This window comes from Bos grunniens, chromosome 28 (genome assembly GCF_055505025.1).
Source record: "Bos grunniens cultivar Pamir isolate PY7600 chromosome 28, Bosgru_T2T1.0, whole genome shotgun sequence".
NCBI lineage: Eukaryota > Metazoa > Chordata > Mammalia > Artiodactyla > Bovidae > Bos > Bos grunniens.
In genome coordinates this window covers 17,499,642-17,521,954 of record NC_141192.1, presented here as the reverse complement: position 1 = coordinate 17,521,954, position 22,313 = coordinate 17,499,642, and the positions used below count along the sequence as shown (strand labels likewise).

Below are 22,313 nucleotides of genomic sequence, written 5' to 3'. Positions count from 1 at the left end.
CCCGTATTTGGGCCTGGAGAATTCCATAGGGTCGCAAAGAGTCAGACACGACTGAGCAACTTTCACTTCACGTCACTTAGGGCAATCAATAAAAATAGAATAAAGCGGAATTAAGATGGCAGAGCAGAAGGACATGCACTCATCTTCTCCTGCAAGAACTCCAAAATTACAACTCGCTGCTGAACAACCATCGACAGGAGACTGTTGGATCCCACCAAAAAAAAAGATATCCTACGTCCAGGCGAAAGGAGAAGCCACAGCAAGACGTTAGAAGCGGCGATATTGCATTTAGAATCAAACCTCATATGGGCCAGAGATACTTGGAGGGCCCAAACAAACCTTGTACACATCAGGACCCAGACACCCCGCAGAGACTGAGCTAGAACTGTGTTTGAGTGTCTCCTGCGGAGGTACGGGTCAGCAGTGGCCTGCCTCAGGGGCAGGGGCTCTGGGTGCAGCAGACCTGGCTATGGCATAAGCTCTCTTGGAAGAAGTCACCATTAACCCCACCATAGAGCTGCCAGAACTTACACAGGATTGGGGAAACAGACTCTTGGAGGGCATAAACAAAACCTTGGGCACACCAGGACCCAGGAGAGGGAGCAGAGACCCCAAAAGAGACTGACCCAGACTTGCCCGTGAGTGTCCAGGAGTCTCCGGTGGAGGCGTGGGTCGGCAGTGGCCTACTGCAGGGTCGGAGGCACTGTGTGCAGCAGTGTGTGTATGGAACCTTTTGAAGGAGGTCGCCATTATCTTCATTACTTCCACAATAGTTTGGCCTCAGATCAAACAACAGGGAGGGAACACAGCCCCACCCATTAACAGAAAACTGGGTTAAAGATACTGAGCTTGGCCCTGCCCATCAGAACAAGAGCAGTTTCCCCCTTAGTCACCAGGAAGCTTCCTTAAGCCTCTTTATCCATCAGAGGGCAGACAGAATGAAAACTACAGCCACAGAAAACTAACCAAACTGCTCACATGGACCACAGCCTTGTCTAACTCAATGAAACCATGAGCCATGCTGTGTAGGGCCACCAAAGAAGGATGGGTCATGGTGGAGAGTTCTGACAAAATGTGATACCCTGGGAAAGGGAATGGCAAACCACTTCAGTATTCTTGCCTTGAGAACCGCATGAACAGTATGAAAAGACAACAAAATAGGAGACTGAAAGATGAACTCCCAGGTTGGTAGGTGCCCAATATGCTACTGGAGAAGAGTGGAGAAATAACTCCAGAAAGAATGAAGAGACGGAGCCAAAGCAAAAACAACACCCAGTTGTGGATGGGATTGGTGATAGAAGCAAGGTCTGGTGCTGTAAAGAGCAATATTGCATAGGAACCTGGATGTTAGGCCCATGAATCAAGGTAAATTGGAAGTGGTCAAACAGGAGATGGCAAGAGTAAACATTGACATTCTAGGAAACTGCGAACTAAGATGGACTGGAAGGGGTGAATTTAACTCAGATGACCATTATATCTACTACTGTGGGCAAGAATCCCTTAGAAGAAGTGGAGTAGCCATCATAGTCAACAAAAGAGTCTGAAATGCAGTACTTGGATGCAATCTCAAAAACAACAGAAAGATCTCTGTTCATTTCCAAGGCAAGCCATTCAATATCACAGTAATCCAAATCTATGCCCTGACCAGTAATGCTGAAGAAGCTGAAGTTGAACAGTTCTATGAAGACCTATAAGACCTTCTAGAATTAACAACAAAAAAGATTTTCATTACAGGGGACTTTAATGCAGAAGTGGGAAGTTAAGAGATACCTGGACTCCAGGGAAATTTCGCCTTGGAGTGTAAAACAAACCAGGGCAAAGGCTAACAGAGTTTTGCCAAGAGAACGGACTGGTCATAGCAAACACCCTCTTCCAAAAACATGAGAGGACTGTACACACGGTCATTACAAAATGATCAATAGCAAAATCAGCTTGATTATATTTATTGCAGCCAAAGATGCAGAAGCTCTATACTGTCAGCAAAAACAAGAACAGGAGCTGACTGTGGCTCAGATCACTGGCTCCTTATTGCCAAATTCAGTTTTAAATTCAGAAGAAAGTAGGGAAAACCACCAGACCATTCAGGTATGACCTAAATCAAATTCCTTACAATTATACAGTGGAAGTGACAAATAGATTCAAGGGATTAGATCTGATAGTCAGAGTGCCTGAAGAACTATGGACGGAGATTCGTGACATTGTATGGAAGGCAGAGAACAAGACCATCCCCGAGAAAAAGAAATGCAAAAAGACAAAATGGTTGTCTGAGGATGCCTTACAAATAGCTGAGAAGAGAAGCTAAAGGCAAAGGAGAAAAGGAAAGATATACCCATTTGCATGTGGAATTCCAAAGTATAGCAAGGAGAGATAAGAAAGCCTTCTTCAGTGATCAGTGCAAAGAAATAGAGGAACATATAGAATGGGAAAGACTAGCGATCTCTTCAAGAAAATTAGAGATACGAAGGGAATATTTCACGCAAAGATGGGCACAATAAAGGACAGAAATGGTATACACCTAACAGAAGCAAAAGATATTAAGACAAGGTGGCGAGAATACACAGAAAAACTATACAAAAAAGATCTTAATGACCCAGATAATCACGATGGTGTGATCACTCACCTAGAGCCAGACATCCTGAAATGTGAAGTGAAGTAGGCCTTAGAAAGCATCACTACGAACAAAGCTAGTGGAGGTGATGGAATTCCAGTTGAGCTATTTCAAATCCTGAAAGATGATGCTGTCAAAGTGCTGCACTCAATATGCCATCAAATCTGGAAAACTCAGCAGTGGCCACAGGATTGGAAAAGGTCAGTTTTCATTCCAATCCCAAAGCAAGGCAATGCCAAAGAGTGTACAAACTATTGTACAATTGCACTCATCTCATACACTAGCAAAGTAATGTTCAAAATTCTCCAAGCCAGGCTTCAGCAGTACGTGAACTGTGAACTTCCAGATGTTCAAGCTGGATTTAGAAAAGGCAGAGGAACCAGAGATCAAATTGCCAGCATCCGCTGGCTCATCAAAAAAGCAAGAGTTCCAGCAAAACATCTATTTCTGCTTTATTGAATTCTCCAAAGTCTTTGACTATGTGAATCACAACAAACTGTGGAAAATTCTTTAAGATGGGGATACCAGATCACCTTACCTGCCTCCTGAGAAATCTGGAGGTCAAGAAGCAACAGTTAGAACTGGACATGGAACAACGGACTGGTTCTAAATTGGGAAAGGAGTACAACAAGGCTGTATACTGTCACCCTGCTTATTTAACTTACATGCAGAATATATCATGCAAAATGCTGGGCTGGATGAAGCACAAGCTGGAATCAAGATTGCTGGGAGAAATATCAATAACCTCAGATATGCTGATGACACCAACCTTATGGCAGAAAGCAAAGAAGAACTAAAGAGCCTCTTGATGAAAGTGAAAGAGGAGAGTGAAAATGTTGGCTTAAAACTCAACATTCAGAAAACTAAGATCATGGCATCCAGTCCCATCACTTCACGGCAAGTAGATGGGGAAACAATGGAAACAGTGAAAGACTGTATTTTTTGGGGTTCCAAAATCATTGCAGATGGTGACTGCAGCCACGAAATTAAAAGACACTTGCTCCTTGGAAGGTAAGTTATGATCAACCTAGACAGCATATTAAAAAGCAGAGACATTACTTTGCCAATAAAGGTCCATCTAGTCAAAGCTGTGGTTTTTCCAGTAGTCATGTATGGATGTGAAAGTTGGAGTATAAGAAAGCTGAGCACCAAAGAATTGATGCTTTAAACTGTGGTGTTGGAGAAGACTCTTGAGAGTCCCTTGGACTTCAAGGAGATCCAACTAGTCTACCCTAAAGGAAATCAGTCCTGAATATTCATTGGAAGAACTGATGCTGAAGCTGAAACTCCAATACTTTGGCCACCTAATGTGAAGAACTGACTCGCTAGAAAAGACCCTGATGTTGGGAAAGATTGAAAGTGGGAGGAGAAGGGGACAACAGAGAATGAGATGTTTGGATGGCATTACCAACTGGATGGACACAAGTTTGAGTAAACTCCGGGAGTTGGTGATGGACAGGGAAGTCTGGCGTGCTGCAGTCCATGGGGTCGCAAAGAGTCAGACCCGACTGTGCGATTGAACTGAACTGAACTGAGAAAAATGTTTAAGTATTCAGTGTAAAGAAACTTGATAAATCAAAAGCAGAATATATATGTTTCATAAGCAAGAGCTTATGAAAACAAGATGAGAAAAGGAAATCACATCTCAAAGACTTTTAACATGACCAAAGGGGATCATAAGTTAGTAAGTTAGTAACATAAGTAACATAAGTTAGTAAGTCTTGGACACTCTTTTCCAGTGTGGCCAACTTCTTCTCAAATGGGAGCCAATTATAACAGAAACCATAATATAGTGAAATATCTTTGACAGAATCATTTTGAAAAAGAGATGCAGGGCACATGAAGCTGCTTTATGTGAATGCCCACTCATGCCTTATGCTTTCCTTTTACAAAGAAGAGCTCTGTTGCTATTGGGCAAGTCCATTTTCCTGGTTATTTTTGGAGAACTAATGCCTTTGTCACATAATTAAGAAACTTAGACATTGTTAGGAACAACTGTGGATAAAGACTCTAAAGCATTACCATCAACTCCCAGGAAAATACTTCAAACTGTTTCTATTACCTTTCACCTGAGTGATATATTAAAGAAAAGATGACATAGTGGAGCTCTGTAGAGACCCATCTAAAATCATGAAAGCTTAGTAAGTATTAATAGTTCATGTTAGAACAATGGAATTTAATTTTCGCTTCCCACCCCCAGCTTTACTGCTACTGCTACTGCTAAGTCACTTCAGTCATGTCTGACTCTGTGTGACCCCATAGACTCCGCTGTCCCTGGGATTCTCCAGGCAAGAACACTGGAGTGGGTTGCCATTTCCACCCCCAGCTTTACAGACATATAATTGACAATTTAAAAATTCCATATATTTAAATTTACAACCTCATGTTTTGATATACATACATATTGTGAAATAATCATCCTAATTATAACTAACATATCCATCACCTTACCTAATTACTTTGTTTGTATGTTGACAACACTTAAGACCTACACTCAGCAAATTTAAAATATACAACATAGTATTTTAATTACAGTTATATCTTGCATCACTGGAATTTTGTATCCCTTGACCAACATTTCCCATTTCTTCTTGCTGTTCTCAACCCCCAGCAACCATGCTGTACTTTCTATTTCTTTGAACTTGACTATTTTAGATTTCACATTAAAGTGAGATCATGCAGTTTTTGTCTTTCTGCATCTTGCTTATTTCACGGAGGATGATGTCCTTGAGGTTGATCTACATTGTTATAAATGACGAGATTTCCCTCTTTTAAAGGCTGAAAATATTTCATTATGTGTATATATATATATATATGTTTATATATCACATAAAGAGTTGGACATGACTGAGCAACTGAACTGAACTGATATATATATATATGTTTATATATCACATTTTCTTCATCTATTCATCGTCAATGTATATTTAGGTTGTTTCTTTGGCTATTGTGAATAATACTGAAATGAACATGGGAGTGCAAGTTTCACCTTATTTTAAGTACCAAGAAATACGTGCCATAATTAGAGATTCTCAATATCTCTCAATTTCTATATGGTATCTCATAATTTTATTATTTTTGAAGAAAATAAAATTGAGAAAGAAAAGCCTTCTTTTGTTAACTTCTAGAAGGCTCTAAGTGAGTCTTAGGCAAATTAACATACGTGGAAAATAACTCGAGTTAGGACAATTAGTGCAAGTAGCTCTACTGTTGAGTTTGGTCTCTATGCTTAGGCTTATGTTTCAGGAACATTTGAAAAGTTTATTGAAAGATATATAACATTCTCTAAGGCATGTAAATTTATACTTCAATCACTGAGTTTCATATTTTCTTTATTTGCTTCAAAGAGAAATACTACTTCCAAATCATAAAATAGCTTTCCAGGGAAAAATTTGCATAGATGTTTTTGTCACTTTTTTGTCACTTTGGCCACCTCATGGGAAGAGCTGACTCATTGGAAAAGACTCTGATGCTGGGAGGGATTGGGGGCAGGAGGAGAAGGGGACGACAGAGGATGAGATGGCTGGATGGCATCACTGACTCGATGGACGTGAGTCTGAGTGAACTCCAGGAGTTGGTGATGGACAGAAGGCCTGGCGTGCTGCGGTTCATGGGGTCGCAAAGAGTCAGACACAACTGAGCGACTGAACTGAACTGAACTGAGTCCTAAAAAGTCTTTTTCCATGAAACTTCTGAGACATAGAAGTATTTCAGACAATATTGTAGAATTCAATAGCTTGAGTTAACTTGCATCCTTCTTTCCTTGTGGTTAACCTAATTAGTCATTGTTAGTATAATTAGTAATATTGAGGAAATAACATAGCTCTATTAAGAAAAAAGACTGTTGTAACTATCAAAATTTTTGTAATAGGTACAATGATTCTAAAACTTTATATGGGAGAATAAGAATGCAAATAATAGAAGATAAAAACATTTTATTTATTTTTTAAATTTATTTATTTTAATTGGAGGCTAATTACAGTATTGTATTGGTTTTGCCATACATCAACATGAATCTGCCTTGGGTAACATGTGTTTTCATTTTAACTATGAAAAGAACTAAGCCAATTGAATATAATAATGTACCCAAACTACTATACTAAAACAGGCTTCTCTGGTGGCTCAGAAGCCCCCGATGCAGGAGACCTGTGTTTGATCCCTGGGTTGGGAAGATCTCCTAGAGAAGGAAATGGCAACCCACTCCAGTATTCTTGCCTGGAGAATTCCACGGACAGAGGAGCCTAGCAGGCTACAGTCCATGGGGTTGCAAAGAGTCAGAAATGACTGAAAGACTAACACTTTCACATTCACTTTTCACTATACTAAAACAGGGAAGTACAAGTAAAAAAAAAATAGCCTAGTGCAGAAACAGTCCCATTACGTATAGGAACTTACTGTTTGATACAGGAGATTTCATAAATCAGTAGAGTAAGGAAGGACCATTTTGGAATGCTTATCAATTTAGAAAAAAAATTAGGTTGTCCTCTCATACTATACATTCAAATAAATTCCATATAAATTAAAGAGTGTATATATAAAATGTTAAACTGGACAATAGTGAAAAAGCACAGTATTTAAGTGATTCATTTTTCAAGAGAAGCAGGAATAAAAGTATCAATATTAGTTACAAATATGGAAATTATAACAATAAAAACTTAAAAATGACAAAAGATACTACGAAAAAAAATACATCTTTGATCCCCATTTTCCCCGTATCTTTTCACTTCACTGATTTTAAGTGTTTCCAAATGTTATTTTTTTCTTTCTTCTTAAATATATTCATTCTCCATTTCCCATTCTCCCCTACTGGCTTTTGGTTCAAAGCTGTAATCTTTTTTTTAATTTAAAATGTTTTCATAAATTGTTTTCCATAGCTCAGCAAAACTTCATACTTAGCAGAATCACCTGGTCTGAACATCCAGACATATTTATGGATATGGGAATGTGGAATTACTGAGTCAAAGGATAGTACCATTCTGATGGCTAATGAGATTGTCAAGGCTTTACTTGGGAGTTTCCTGGTGATCCAGTGGTTAGGACTCCAGGCTTCCTTTGTATGTGTGTATGTATGTATACATACACATACACATGTGTACATACACACAGTAAAACGAAACTGTATTGTTTTTCCACGTGTCTCATAGGAATAATTAGATAGTGTCTTTAGTGTCCTTGATGATTCTTTATTATAAGGTCTAGCAACTTAAGATTTGGGAAAGTCTCACAAATATGTACTCACTACACGTGGCATTGGCTCATCTCATTTTCTCCTTACAATATCAGATATACAAAGAGTCCAAAGTTGTTAAACTCCCCTGTTAACAGCTTGTACTTTGTATCTAGGTTTAATTCTATTAAGACATTGATTGAATATAAAAGCTAATCTCTTTTAGCAACTCCTAGTTTGGTCAGTAATTAAGGCCTTTCTTTCACCATGTGGAATTATTTGTATATTTGTCCTCTACGACAATTTCCTCAGTCCTCAACCATCCCTCACCCCAAAAGGGAAGACTACCTGTAAAACCATACTATAATACTCCATGGGCAGAGCCTAAACATGTGTATATTTACAAAATATATGAGTTTTTTTCATTCCCAATCATTGCTTTCAAAGCTGATCCCACTACTCATTTATAGATTTAACCAGCTCTGGGGACAAGGAAGGAGCAGGGATCCCTGATTTGTAGCATTGGCCAATTTCTGTATTGTAAATACTCATGTCATGGACAATGTGAAGCTACTGACATGATATCACTGAAAATAGAACTGGGAACCAATGTACAGTAACACACCTTTACACAGTATTTCTATCATACAGACACAACAAACATACATAACCTCAGGAGATTAGATAATAGTAAAATGTAGTAAAATAATTAGGAAGGAATGAGTGTCAGTATTTTTACCTCTGTTTTTAATACAACCTTCTACCTGTAAGTGTAAATACCTTAAGTTTAAAATATTGCTGTGTTTAACTCCTGGCTTGCAATAATATCCTGAAAATATTGGCTCTTGCTAGCTAGCTCTAACATAGCAATGGTTTTAACCTTGCCCCAGTTTCTAGAACCAAGACCTAGTTTAGCAACTCAAATGAATCAGTCTTCTATCTAGAACAACTCATCTAAATATACAGAAACCAGATTCAGATTAGATCGCTGGTATGTATTGGGGTTTCCCGGTGGCTCAATGGTAAAGAATCTGCCTGCCAATGCAGGAGACAAGGGTTCAATCCCTAGATCAGGAAGAGCCCCTAGAGAAGGAAATGGCAACCCCCTCCAGTATTCTTGCCTGGAAAATCCCATGGACAGAGGAGCCTGGCGGGCTACAGTCCATGGGGTCTCAAAAGAGTCAGACACAACTTGGTGACGAAACAACAAAAGGACTGAATATTCCCATGAGTCTCCCATTGTGCTAGACCGTGAGGACGCAAGGAAGGTTAAAACCCCTCCCACATGCTGGGAAACCCGGACAGCTGCATGTAAAAGAATGAAGGTAGAATACTCTCTAACACCATGCACAAAAATAAATTCAAAATGGATTAAAAACCTAAATGTAAGACCAGATGCTATAAAACTCCTAGAGGAAACCATAGGCAGAATATGCTTTGACATAAATCCCCAGCAAGATCTTTTTTGACCCACCTCCTAGAGTAATGAAAATAAAAGCAAAAATAAACAAATGGAACCTAATTAAACTTAAAAGCTTTTGCACAGCAAAGGAAACCATAAACAAGACAAAAAGACAACTCTCAGAATGGGAGAATATATTTGCAAATGAAGCAACTGACAAGGGATTGATCTCCAAAATATACTAACAGCTCAAGTAGCTCAATATTAAAAACAACACAAAACAAACAACAACCCAATTAATAAATGGGCCAAAGACCAAAATGATACTTCTTCAAAGAAGACATACGATGGCCAAAAAGCACATGAACATATGCTCAACATCATTAATTATCAGAGAAATGCAAGTCAAAACTACAATGAGGTATCACCTCACACTGGTCAGAATGACTGTCATCAAAAAATCCACAAGCAATAAATGCTGGAGAGGGTGTGGAGAAAAGGGAACACTCTTACACTGTTGGTGGGAATATAAATTGATAGAGCCACTGTGAAGAACAGTATGGAGGTTCCTTAAAAAACCAAAACTTCCATGTGATCCAGCATTCCCACACCTGGGCATATACCTGGAGAAAATCATAGTTGCAAAAGATACGTGCACCTCAGTGTTCATCACAGCACTGTTTACAATAGCCAGTACAGGGAAGCAACCTAAATGTCCTTTGACAGAAGAGTGAATAAAGAAGATGTGATACATATATGCAATGGAATATTACTCAGCCATAATAAGGAACAAAATTGTGCCATTTGCAGAGCTGTGGATGGACCTAGAGACTGTCATACAGAGCAGAGTAAATCAGAAAGAGAAAAAACAAATCTCGTATAATACTGCTTCTATGTGGAATCTAGAAAAATGATACAAATGAACTTATTTGCAAAGCTGAAACGGAGATACAGAGGTAGAGAATAAATGTATGGATGCCAAGAAGGAAAGGGGGGTGGGGTGAATTGTAAGATTGGCCCTGACATATATACATTACTTTGTGTGAAATAGATAACTAATAAGAACCTACTGTATAGCATAGGGAACTCAAGGCTCTGTGGCAACCTAAATAGGAAGGAAACTTGTAAAAGAGGGGACATATATATATGTGTGGCTGATTCACTTTGCTGTAAAGCAGAAACTAGCACAATGTTGTAAAACAACTATACTCCAATAAAAGTTAATTTTAGAAAAAGACGCCTCCTACAATCTTCCCTGCATCAATAGGGAGCCACTCCATTTTCACGTTTTTCAGACTAAAAGTCTTAGTGTCGTCTTTGATTCCTTTCTTTCTCTTCCATCTTATTTCAAGTCCCTTAGCACATCCTAATGGCTTTACTTTCAGACTATAATGACATTCCAATCACTTCTCACCCCTCTACCACACCAGCCTCTCTGAGCTACCATTCTTTCTTACCTGGATTATTGGAATAGTATCCTAAATGGTCTTGCTTCCATCTTGCTCCCTTGTGATCTAACCTCAAAACAATGGTCAGCCTCATCCTCTTATTTATTTATTTTTAATATTTATTTGTTCATTTGGCTGCACCGGATCTCTCCTGTGGCATGCAGAATCTTTGATCTTTGTTGTGGCATGTGGGATCTAGTTCTCTGACCAGGGATCAAACCTGGGCCCCCTGCATTGGGAGCGCAGAGTCTTAGCCACTGGAATGGGAAGCCCCAGCCTGATCCTTTTAATCTGGTCAGTCATATGGTGCCTTTCCTCTGCTCAGTAATCCATGTCACTCAAAGTAAAAGCCAGAGTTCTCAAAATGATCTTCAGGACCCAACATAATCAGTGTGTCTGTCTCTACTTCTCTGACATCACTTCCTGTTCCTCCCCCTTCCTTGCTCTTCCCCAACTATGATGGCCTTCTTACTTTTCCTTAGATGTGCTGGGCAGGATCCTACCTAAGGTATTTGCATTTGCAGTATACACTGCCTAGTACACTCTTTCTTGGCTGCATGAATCTCTCCTTCTGTCTTATCCAAGTCTTTGCTTATATGCCATCTTCTCAGTGAGACCTTTTGTACCAACTCTATTTAAAATTGCAACCCCACTTCCTGCTTCCAGAACTCATCACTTAAATTTTCTCCATAGACTCATTTCTATTGACTTACAATATATTTTACTTAATTGTTTATTATTTGTTCTCCCCAATTAACTAAAATATAAGCTGTACAAGGTCAGTGAACTTTGTTCTATTCACTGCTGATCCCTCAGTGTCTATAATAGTGTCTGGCATATACTGGCACTTAATATATATTTATTAAATGAAGATCTTCCTCAAGGAGGTTTACAGGTTTTCTATGTGTATTTTTTGTAACCAAAGTAACTGGATTTCCTGCCTTTGTACTCCAGTTTCCTAGTGATTAACCCTCAGGACTTGTTACCAGGCATCTACAGTTCTGACCTGCATGAAAGGATCTCTGTCAGTTACTAGGCCAGCTCTACGTCTTGGTTCTTCCTTGGCTGATTTTGTTGTTGTTGTCTGTATGTATGTTCCTCTAACCCATAAATTTATCTTTTAGTTTCAGACTTGTTTTTGAATTAATATGATTTTCTGACTCAGTCTGAGAATTTTTTTCTTCACTGTCTGATAGTACTCTAAGGTGACAAAGAGATTGTGTAACAAAGTACATGATCATCACAGTCTTTAAAAATTAAAATGAGCATTGTAAGGATAATACTTCTTTTAGCAATTAGGTAAGATATAATTGTTATCTATCAACCCTCCTATTATCTACACATGATAGGTGAATATCCCTATAAAATTCTTAGGTTTGACACACACAGAACTAAATAGAGTAGAAGCTGTCAAGATCCCTCACTGGAGAAGGCAATGGCACCCCACTCCAGTACTCTTGCCTGGAAAATCCCATGGACAGAGGAGCCTGGTAGGCTCCAGTCCATGGGGTTGCGAAGAGTTGGACACAACTGAGCGACTTGACTTTCACTTTTCACTTTCATGCATCGGAGAAAGAAATGGCAACCCACTCCAGTGTTCTTGCCTGGAGAATCCCAGGGACGGGGGGAGCCTGGTTGGCTGCCGTTCATGGGGTTGCACAGAGTCGGACACGACTGAAGCGACTTAGCAGCAGCAGCAAGATCCCTCACTACCTCCACACTCTTTTCAGGAACTTTACAAAAATCCTGGAATAACTAGGATCAACTGAGTAATATCCTCATTTGTTAGCTAGACAACATGGCTATAGACAGGTCTGAATTAATAAGCAGTCTCCATCAAGTCAGGATGATGAGGGATGATAATGTGACTCAGAATTTTTAACTACCAACAATTACAAATATTTTGGAATAATTTTGTTTTCTTAAAGCATATTCTCCATAGATTATTTTATTTCTGCAAAGAATGGCAGTATAAATAGTAACCTTTCCTAAGTAGAATTATTATGATTCTAACTCAGGGAGCACTAAGAACCTAGAAATACCAGTAGAAATAATAAAAGGATATTTCTCTTTATGTAGCAACAAATCAGAGCGATCAAAAGTCTTTTACAGCATTGATACCATTTCTATCACTGTATTTCTGTGAGGAATCTTGGGGGAAAGAGGAGCAAATAATTTGTCATGTTTTTACAGACAATGAAGCTGAGGCACCGAATTAGACAATTTCTTGCCTGAGACCACAATGGTACATCAATTTGCAGGAACAGGACTGCTGCATCCTCTTAGTTCTCAGTTTACAGGGTGGTTTTTCCAGATTACTCTGCACTGCTATTATGATTGAGATTCTGAGTAATAACAGAAGTTGGTCAGGGCAAAGTAATGGTAATGAGCCAGAGCTAGAAATACAAATAGAGTCTAAGTCTTCTAACTTCCTGCCTACTGGTCTTGCCATTAAGCTGTAGGGCTTAATTACTGGACTTCATCAAAAAGAGGCAGCCTAATGCTAGTAGAGATTAACCAGTGTCAGTTCAGTTAACTTTTCATTGTAAGCGGACAGAATAATTTATATTTTGACAATTTCTAAAGGAAAACAGTCTCAAATTGAAATTCTTTTTGGACATGTCATTTTTATTCTATTATTTAAGTGTTTACTTGTGTGATGTGAAAAGGATCTCAGATGAATGAAGCTCATAAAGGAACCAGAAAAAAAAAAGACACTGAAAGTTAAAAATAATTATCTCTTTGCTTAAAGAAGGTGTGAATCAGCAAGCTAGAGAATTCAGGTTTTCAATGGGTTGACTAGTCCAACTAGTCAATTGACTAGTGGACCACAGCTGACTAGTAAATGTGGTCCACTCCAACCTCTGAGAATCGGCCAAAGGAGAAGAAAATATAGAAGAATAGGAGGGAAGGGGGCATCTTTTGTCCTACACTGAAGAAATATATTGCTTAATTTGGTAGATTCAGATGAAGGAGACAAGTCATAATTCAGAAATCAAGAAAATTTTCACTGGACTCTGACTAACCAAAGCAATCTTGAGAAAGTACAGAGCTGGAGGTATCACATCCTCTGATTTCAGACTATGTTACAAAGCTACAGTAATCAAAACAGTATGGTACTGGCGTAAAAACAGACACATAAATGAAAGGAACAGAATAGACAGCCCAGAAATAAACCCAGGCACTTAAGGTCAACTAATCTGTGACAAAGAAGGCAAGAATATACAATGGAGAAAAAACAGGCTCTTCAATAAGCAGTGGTGGGAAAGCTGAACAGCTACATGAAAGAATGAGTTTATAATATTTTCTTATACCATATGTAAAAATAAACTCAAAATTAATTAAAGACCTAAATGTAAAACTGGAAACCATAAAACTCCTACAAGAAAACATAGGCAGAATACTCTTTGACATAAATCATAGCAACATTTTTTGTATCTGTCTCCTAAGGCAGAGGCAAAAATAAATAAATGGGACCTAATTAAACTTAAAAGCTTTTGCACAGCAAAGGAAAGCATTGACAAAAACTACAGAATGTGTGAACATATTTTCAAGTGATACAGCTGAAAAGGAGTTAATATCCAAAATACGTAAACAATTTATATAACTCTCTATAAAGAAAAACTATTTAGAAAACGAGAAGACCCAAACAGACATTTTTCCAAAGAATACATACAGATGACCAACAGGCACGTGAAAAAATGCTCAACATTGCTAATTATTAGAGAAATAAAAATTAAAACAAAATGAGGTATCACCTCATACCTGTCAGAATGGCTCTTATCAAAAAGGCCACAAATGTTGTAAGTAACAAATGTGAGGATGTAGAGAAAAAAGAATGCCTGTATACTGTTGGTGGGAATATAAATTGGTAGAAAATAGTATGGAGTTTCCTCAAAAATCTAAAATAGAACTACCACATGATCCAGCAATTCCATTCCTGGGTATATATCCAAAGAAAAGAAAAACACTAATTCAAAAAGATACATGCACCCTAATGTTCATGGCAACATTATTAACAACAGTCAAGAAATGGCCAGACTTCCTGGTGGTCCAGTGGTTAGAAATCTGCCTGCCAGTCTAGGGAACACAGGTTTGATGCTTGGTCCTGGAAGATTCCATGCGCTACAGGTCAACTAAGCCCGTGTGCCACCTGAACCCAAGTGCCACAATTATTGAAGCCCACATGCTCTAGAACCCATACTCCACAACAAGAGAAATCACTTCAATGAGAAACCCAGGCCCTGCAACTGGACGGTAGCTCCCACTCGCTGCACCTAGAGAAAGCTCGTGCGTAGCAACAAATACCCAGCACAGCCAAAAGTAAATAAACAAATAGAAATTTTAAAAAAGATGTGGTGGTGACCTAAGTGTCCATCAACAGAAGAATCAATAAAGAAGGTTTGACATATTGTATGGAAAAACTCAAATGAACTTTTTGGTCAATTCAATACATACAACGGAATACTACTCAGCCACAAAAACAATGAAATTTTGCCATTTGCAGCAACATGGATGGACCTAGAGGGTAATATATTCAGTGAAATAAGTCAGAGAAAGATAAATATTGTATGTCATTACTTATGTGTGTAATCTAAAAAATGAAACAAATGAATATAACAAAATAGAACCAGACTCACAGATACAGAGAACACACTAGTGGTTGCCAGTGGGGAGAGGAAAGGGGAAGGAGCTAGATGGGGTATAATGTACAAAGTATTATGGATAAAAGAAATAAGCTACAAGAATATATTGTATAGAACAGGGACTATAGCCAATGGCTTATAATAACTAATGAAGTAGAATGTTACATACTTGAAACTAATATTGTAAATCAACTATAATACAAGAACAAAACACTTCAACGCGTGAAAAAGGTTCTAAGAGATGCACTATAGTGTGACGAGTTTCATTATATAAGCTGATACGTGGTACTCTTCTCATATATTTTCAAGGGCATGGGCATTTTGCCCTGCATCAAGAGATATAAAGCTCATATAGGCTTCCTCAGTGGTGAAACTCCTCATATAAATCAGAACTCCAGAAAGGTAGTGGCCAAATGAACGAAGATTTTGTCATCTTCACAACTCTGTTCCTAGTTTTTACAACAAATTAGTAGATGAAGAAACATCTTTGGGGTTACTTATTAATAATTGTCCTGGATATCTCTCATATATTCAGTATGTACATGTTATTAAATTTGCATTGGTTTTTCTACTGTTAAAAAAAGAAAACAAAAAGAAATATCTTTAACATAATATTTCTGATTTTTATTAAACTGACTTTTTTAAGGTGCCACATAGCTTTATGTACATTATTATTATTTTTAACCTTTACAGCCCTGAGAATATTGTTTTACAGATGAGGAAGCAGATGTTAAGTATTTTGCCCAAGGTCACACAGATTGCTTAGTAGTTAGACCTGTGTTTAGAGTCTAGTCTCCAAAGTAACTTCTAATACCCTTTCTACTGTGTCACAGAAGGTTATGGGAATACTTTAATTTTTACCTTTAAAACAGTTTCTAGATAAACTTTAGACTACTCAATAGCTTTTTGAGAAATTCAGGAATGTTTGTTTTGCATCCCCATTTTTCTTGTTGTAAATTTCTTCAGCAAAGTATAGACATTACATATCAGATTGTGGGTCTTTTTGTTGCAATAAGGTAGAAATGCATTTCCTTAAAAGTACTGGGCACTGAAAGCCTGTTTGTTTTGGGTTCACCAAGGGTATTGTAAATCAAACTTGATGGTTGCAGGCAGAGTCCTGAACTAAGAACCATGAGTTGGTTTGCTATAAGTAAAGGATTTTCTATACTTTCTAAAACAAATTAGAGGACCTTAATGGATAAACTGAGCTACAAACTTGATACTACTGCAGCCTAACATGAGACGTTAGAGAGCTTTTAAATTTTAGAGGAAAAGACAAGCAAGTAATATTTTCAACTTACTTACTCAGGAGAAAGGTTATAAATTTTATTGAGCATTTGCTGATTGCCATCAATTCACAAGTTGTTTCACTAATCATAGATTCAACCCCTACCCAGTGAAATATTGTCTCAGTGATTTGTTGATAAAATTAACAAAATCATTAATTATTAATTCCTATGGGGCTGCATCTAGAAAACGTGAGGTTAAAGCTTCTGCCTTCTCTAACCAATCATTAAACCAAATAAATATTTGAATATTCTCCATTACACACTAAGCTCAGTGTTAGGCATTGTAGTGCCTACTCTATAATAAAAGCTTAATATCTTTCAGTAGTGATTAAGTGAGTGAAGGAAACAGAAATAATCAAAGACATGGCATTTGCTACAAAGGTGACGATATGATTGAAATATCAGTTCAGTCGCTCAGTTGTGTCCGACTCTTTTCAATCCCATGGACTACAGCATGCCGGGCTTCCCTGTCCATCACCAACTCCCTGAGCTTGCTCAAACTCATGTTCATCGAGTCTGTGATGTCATCCAACCATCTCATCCTCTGTCGTCCCCTTCTCCCCCTGCCCTCAATCTTTCCCAGCATCAGGGTCTTTTCAAATCAGTCAGTTCTTCACGTCAGGTGGCCAAAACATTGGAGCTTCAGCTTCAGCATCAGTCCTTCTAAAGAATATTCAGGACTGATTTCCTTTAGGATGGACTGTTGGATCTCCTTGCAGCCCAAGGGACTCTCAAGAGTCTTCTCCAACACCACAGTTCAAAAACATCAATTCTTCAGCGCTCAGCTTTCTTTATGGTCCAACTCTCACATCCATACATGACTACTGGAAAAACCATAGCCTTGACTAGATGGACCTTTGTTAGCAAAGTAATGTCTCTACTTTTTAATATGCTGTCTAGGTTTGTCATAGCTTTACTTCAAAGGAGCAAGCGTCTTAATTCCATGCTGCAGTCACCATCTGCAGTGATTTTTGAGCCCCCCAAAATAAAATCTGTCACTGTTTCCATTGTTCCCCCATCTATTTGCCATGAAAGTGATGGGACCTGATGCCACGATCTTAGTTTTTGAACGCTGAGTTTTTAGCCAACTTTTTCACTCTTCTCTCTCACTTTCATCAAGAGGCTCTTCAGTTCCTCTTCACTTTCTGCCATAAAGGTTGTGTCATTTGCAAGTCTGAGGTTATTGATACTTCTCTCAGCAATCTTGATTCCAGCTTGTGCTTCATCCAGCCTGGCATTTCACTTGATGTACTCTGTATATGAGTTAAATAAGCAGGGTGACAATATACAGCCTTGTCACACTCCTTTTCCAATTTGGAACCAGTCCGTTGTTCCATGTCTGGTTCTAACTGTTGCTTCTTGACCTGCATACAGGTTTCTCAGGAGGCAGGTAAGGTAGTCTGGTATTCCCATCTCTTTGATATATCAAAGAAATTAATGTGGCAAAGAAGTTATTTTAAAAACACCTAATTTCTCTTTCATTTGTATTTTTACCATGATGCTACTCTTTGTAGGCTCACAGGGATTACGTTTGAGCTAATCGTCTAAGCTTCTATAGGATTTACTCTGAGACTGTGTCCTGAACTATTCTATACCAGGAAAGTACAGAGGAATAAGTTAAGTGTGTGGACTCTAGTGTCAGATATGCTAGCTTCATATCTTGGCCCCACTACTTACCAGGCAGGAAATCTTGAGCAAGTTTCCTCAATGTCACAATTTTCTCATCTGAAAAACAAGGGCTAGTATAGTATTTTTCTCATGGGGATATTGTGAGGATAAAACAAGAAGTTATAATATTTATGGAGAACACAGCCCAATACCTTGCTAATAGCTGGTATTCAATATTATCACTAATAATATTATTTTCTTTCAGATTAAAAAATATTTTTAAAAATCTAGACTTAACTGACCTTATGACCTTGCCAAAGGTCTGCTTCCATATGTTGCCTGCCATATGGTCTACTCACAAATGAGAAGCCTATGCGCTTACCTGTGGTAAATTAGACCATCAAAGCTCAGTTCTTCATAGTAGAGAATAGGGTTAACATAACTGAAAACTACAAAGTTGTACAAGTTTGTGTACAACTACACAAACTCTAGGAAAGCAGTTTTCTGTGTCGGTGTGTGGTATGGTGAGAGTGAGACAAAGATCAGCATGAGTCAGACCTCAGTTTAATTCAACTCTGCACACAGTACTTAGCTTCTTTGAATGGTTTCTTAGTTTTGTACCTTTGGGAAATTACTTAAACTCTTTGGGCTATTATTCTTCTCATCTCTAAAGTTGGGAAAATAATATTTAATTCCCTGAGCTTTTTGTGCAGGTAGTGAGAGTAGGGTCCCAGTAAACTGACAGAGCTGTGGCCAGCACTGTGAACATTAATTCTCTTCTCTTTTTGTGGAGCTGTCTTGGAGGAAAGAGAAGCAGCAGCAGAGGTGGCAGGCAGGGCAGTTGCTCAGCAACATTATGATGGATGCGATTTATACAAGTCTGTCATAAATGGTCAGCCAGTGTACAAGGAGGCCAGTGTGGGTAGAAATCTAGTCTGGGCTGTATTCTCCAAGATGTGCCAGGGGCCTCTTTATATATTTGTATATTTGTCTGTTCTCCGCCTATTTTCTAAGCCACTTCCTGACCTTCAGTTCCTTTCCACCATCTCCAGGTGCTCAGTGGCCTCAGAGAGCCACGACCTATCACTGCCATTCCCATTATAACCTGCCTCACGTCTCTCGGATCCTAAATAACTGGATCCTACCGTGAAAATTCTAATCCCTCCAGAGCCTCACTCCTCCAGTACTCTTCTAAGAGAGGAGTACTAATTGCACAAATGAATTCCAGCTGAGAAAGGCCTTTCTTTGCTTATACTATCCATTAGTGTAACATTTTAATAAAGTATTTTCCCAGTGTTTAAAGCCAAGGGAGCAAACAATGTGAGGGTTTGAGATATCAAGGTAAAGTGAATGTAGAGAAGCAGTTTAAAAATGAAGGGGACTTTTCAGCACAGCACAGAGTAGCTGTCCATCTGGAGAAGGCATTGAATATGACCCAGGAAGTAGAAACTGAATGTACTTAATGAACAGCCCTGCCTGTTCCACATCAGCCAGTCCATTTAAAGAGTCAACAAGAACTTTGGACCCTATGCTAATACCAACTTCTGCAAGAAGAGAATGTGGGAGGGGAGAACTGCCTTGGGAGTTGGGAAACTTGGATCATAATTCTGCCTTCACCACTAAACAGCTTTTGGCCTTGAGAAAGTCAGTTTTGTCCTTAGACTTCAATGACTTCACTGTGGACTAACAGACTGAATCAGGGATCCCTTTTTCAGGCCTAACCTTCTATGTTGCTTTTTTCCCCATAGCAAACTGGTTAGCCTGGTGGTGGGTGAGTTGGGGAAGCAATGCTGAATTGTAGCTTAAAGAACATTACGTGTGTGTGTGTGTGTTGATCAGTCGTGTCTGACTCTTTGAGACCCCATGGACTGTAGCTCGGTAGGCTCCTCCGTCCATGGAATTCTCCAAGCAAGAATACTGAAGTAGGTTGCTATTCCCTTCTCCAGGAGATCTTCCCAACCCAGGAATTGAACCCAGGTCTTCCACACCGTGGGCAGATGCTGTGCCATCTGAGCCACCAGGGAGTGGTAAAGAACCTGCCTGTCAATGCAGGAGAGGTAGGAGGGGCAGGTTCAATCCCTGGGTTGGGAAGATCCCCTGGAGAAGGGAATGGCAACCCAGTCCAGTGTTCTTGCCTGGAGAATTCCGTGGACAGAGCCTGGTGAGCTATGGTCCATAGGGTCTCAAAGAGTCGAACATAACTAAAGCAATAGTACGTGTGCAGAGAATATCATACTGAACTTCAAATAAAGAGTACTGGATTCTGGAGGGACAGGTTACATTAATGGTTAAGAGTGTAGGGGCTAGAATCCTTCATTCCTGGGTTTTGGTACCGAATTTGAACAAATCATTTAATCTCAACTTCTTTATCTCTAAAAGAAGAATGCTAATATCTATGTCATAATGTTAGTGAAAAGACTAAATAAGCTAGAGCATATAAAAGCACTCAGCACAGTGCCTGATATCTGGTAAATCCCCAGTACACAATGGCATGTTTCATCCTAACTTTGCTACTAAATTAATTCTTTTAAAAAAAATCTTATTTATTTTTTATTTTTGGCTGCACTGGGTCTTCGTTGCTTTCTGCAGGCTTTCTCTAGCTGCGGTGAGCAGGGTCTACTCTTTGTTGTAGTGCTTAGGCTTCTCATTGCAGTGGCTTCTCCTGCTGCAGAGCACGGGCTCTAATTGCATAGGCTTCATTTGTTGCAGCATGTGGGCTCTAGAGCGCGGGCTCAGTATTCGCAGTGCACAGGCTTAGCTGCTTTGTGTCGTGTGGACCAGGGATTGAACCCGTGTCCCCTGCATTGGCAGCCGGATTCTTGACCATGAGAGAAGTCCCTAAATTAATTCTTGATTGGCTAAGTCATTCACTTCTCTGAGTCTCCTTAAATTTTTTTTTTTTTTTGGTCCAATCAGAGTATAGGAGCAAATTATTTCTAAGATGTTTTCTATTTCCATCTTTATTTCTTTTATATTTGTAATAGAAAATTTTGTTTTAGAAATTTGACCAGTTTTGAATTTAGTAGCTCACTTATCAGAGAAGGCAATGGCAATCCACTCTAGTACTCTTGCCTGGAAAATCCCATGGATGGAGGGGCCTGGTGGGCTGCAGTCCATGGGGTTGTGAAGAGTCAGAGTGAGCGACTTCACTTTCCCTTTTCACTTTCATGCATTGGAGAAGGAAATGGCAACCCACTCCAGTGTTCTTGCCTGGAGAATCCCAGGGACGGGGGAGCCTGGCGGGCTGCCGTCTCTGGGGTCGCACACAGTCGGACACGACTGAAGCGACTTAGCAGCAGCAGCAGCTCAGTTATCTCTCCCATGTGCTCAGAACGGTTTCCCAGAAAAATCACTGAGTCTGAACTACTCCCATTGTGTGCAGGTGAATCATTGCTGGTACCAGGATTGAGTTGTGCAGTTTTAATCCTAAAACCATTGCTGCCGCACCCCCACTCCCAGTAACATGAGAACCTACATCGTTAGATGTCAGGGTCACAGGCCATGGCACAGTCCTAGGAATCATCGTTATTGCCACATTGCAAAAGTGCAGCAGCCACTTGGAACATCCAAGACATTTGTCTCAGTAGGCAAATAACCATTTTCACTCACAGGTGATAATTTAATTGCTTGAATATACCCATGCCACTGATTACTAACATGAGGTTTCTTTTTGGGAGGGAGCTCAGCACTGCAGTCAAGCCCAATGACTTGATCACAACAATCCTAAATCCCATATTTAAGGGTCTGTTTCCTAGATTTCTCCTGGTACCAATTCTGCATAAGTCAAGAGAAAAAAAATAATATCAGTTACCCAAACAGAGATAATTTAGTATAAATAATTGCTAACTAGATATAAAGATGCATAACTCAATGAAGCTGTGAGCCATGCCATGCAAGGCTACCCCAAGACAGACAGGTCAGAGTGAAGAGTTCTGACAAATTGTAGTCCACAGGAGGAGGAAATGGCAACTCATTTCAGTATTCTTGCTGCGAGAACCACATGAAAAGTATGAAAAAGTAAAAAGATATGACACCAGAATATGAGTCCCCCAGGTCAGAAGGTGCCAAATACACTACTAGGGAAGAATAGAGGTCAATTACTAATAGTTCCAGAAAGAATGAAGTGGCTAAGCCAAAGTGGAAAC

At 39.2% G+C, this 22,313-nt stretch overlaps 1 long non-coding RNA gene across 1 annotated transcript in view; it reads right to left on the bottom strand.

The window, feature by feature from the left end:
• The window catches only part of LOC147342927 (uncharacterized), a 69,205-nt gene extending 51,448 nt beyond the window's left edge, over positions 1-17,757 (bottom strand). The window contains exon 1 of the long non-coding RNA XR_015156844.1: positions 627-17,757. This is a non-coding gene — a long non-coding RNA (uncharacterized LOC147342927). The remainder of the gene's footprint in view (positions 1-626) is intronic.
• Positions 17,758-22,313: the final 4,556 nt, after the last annotated feature.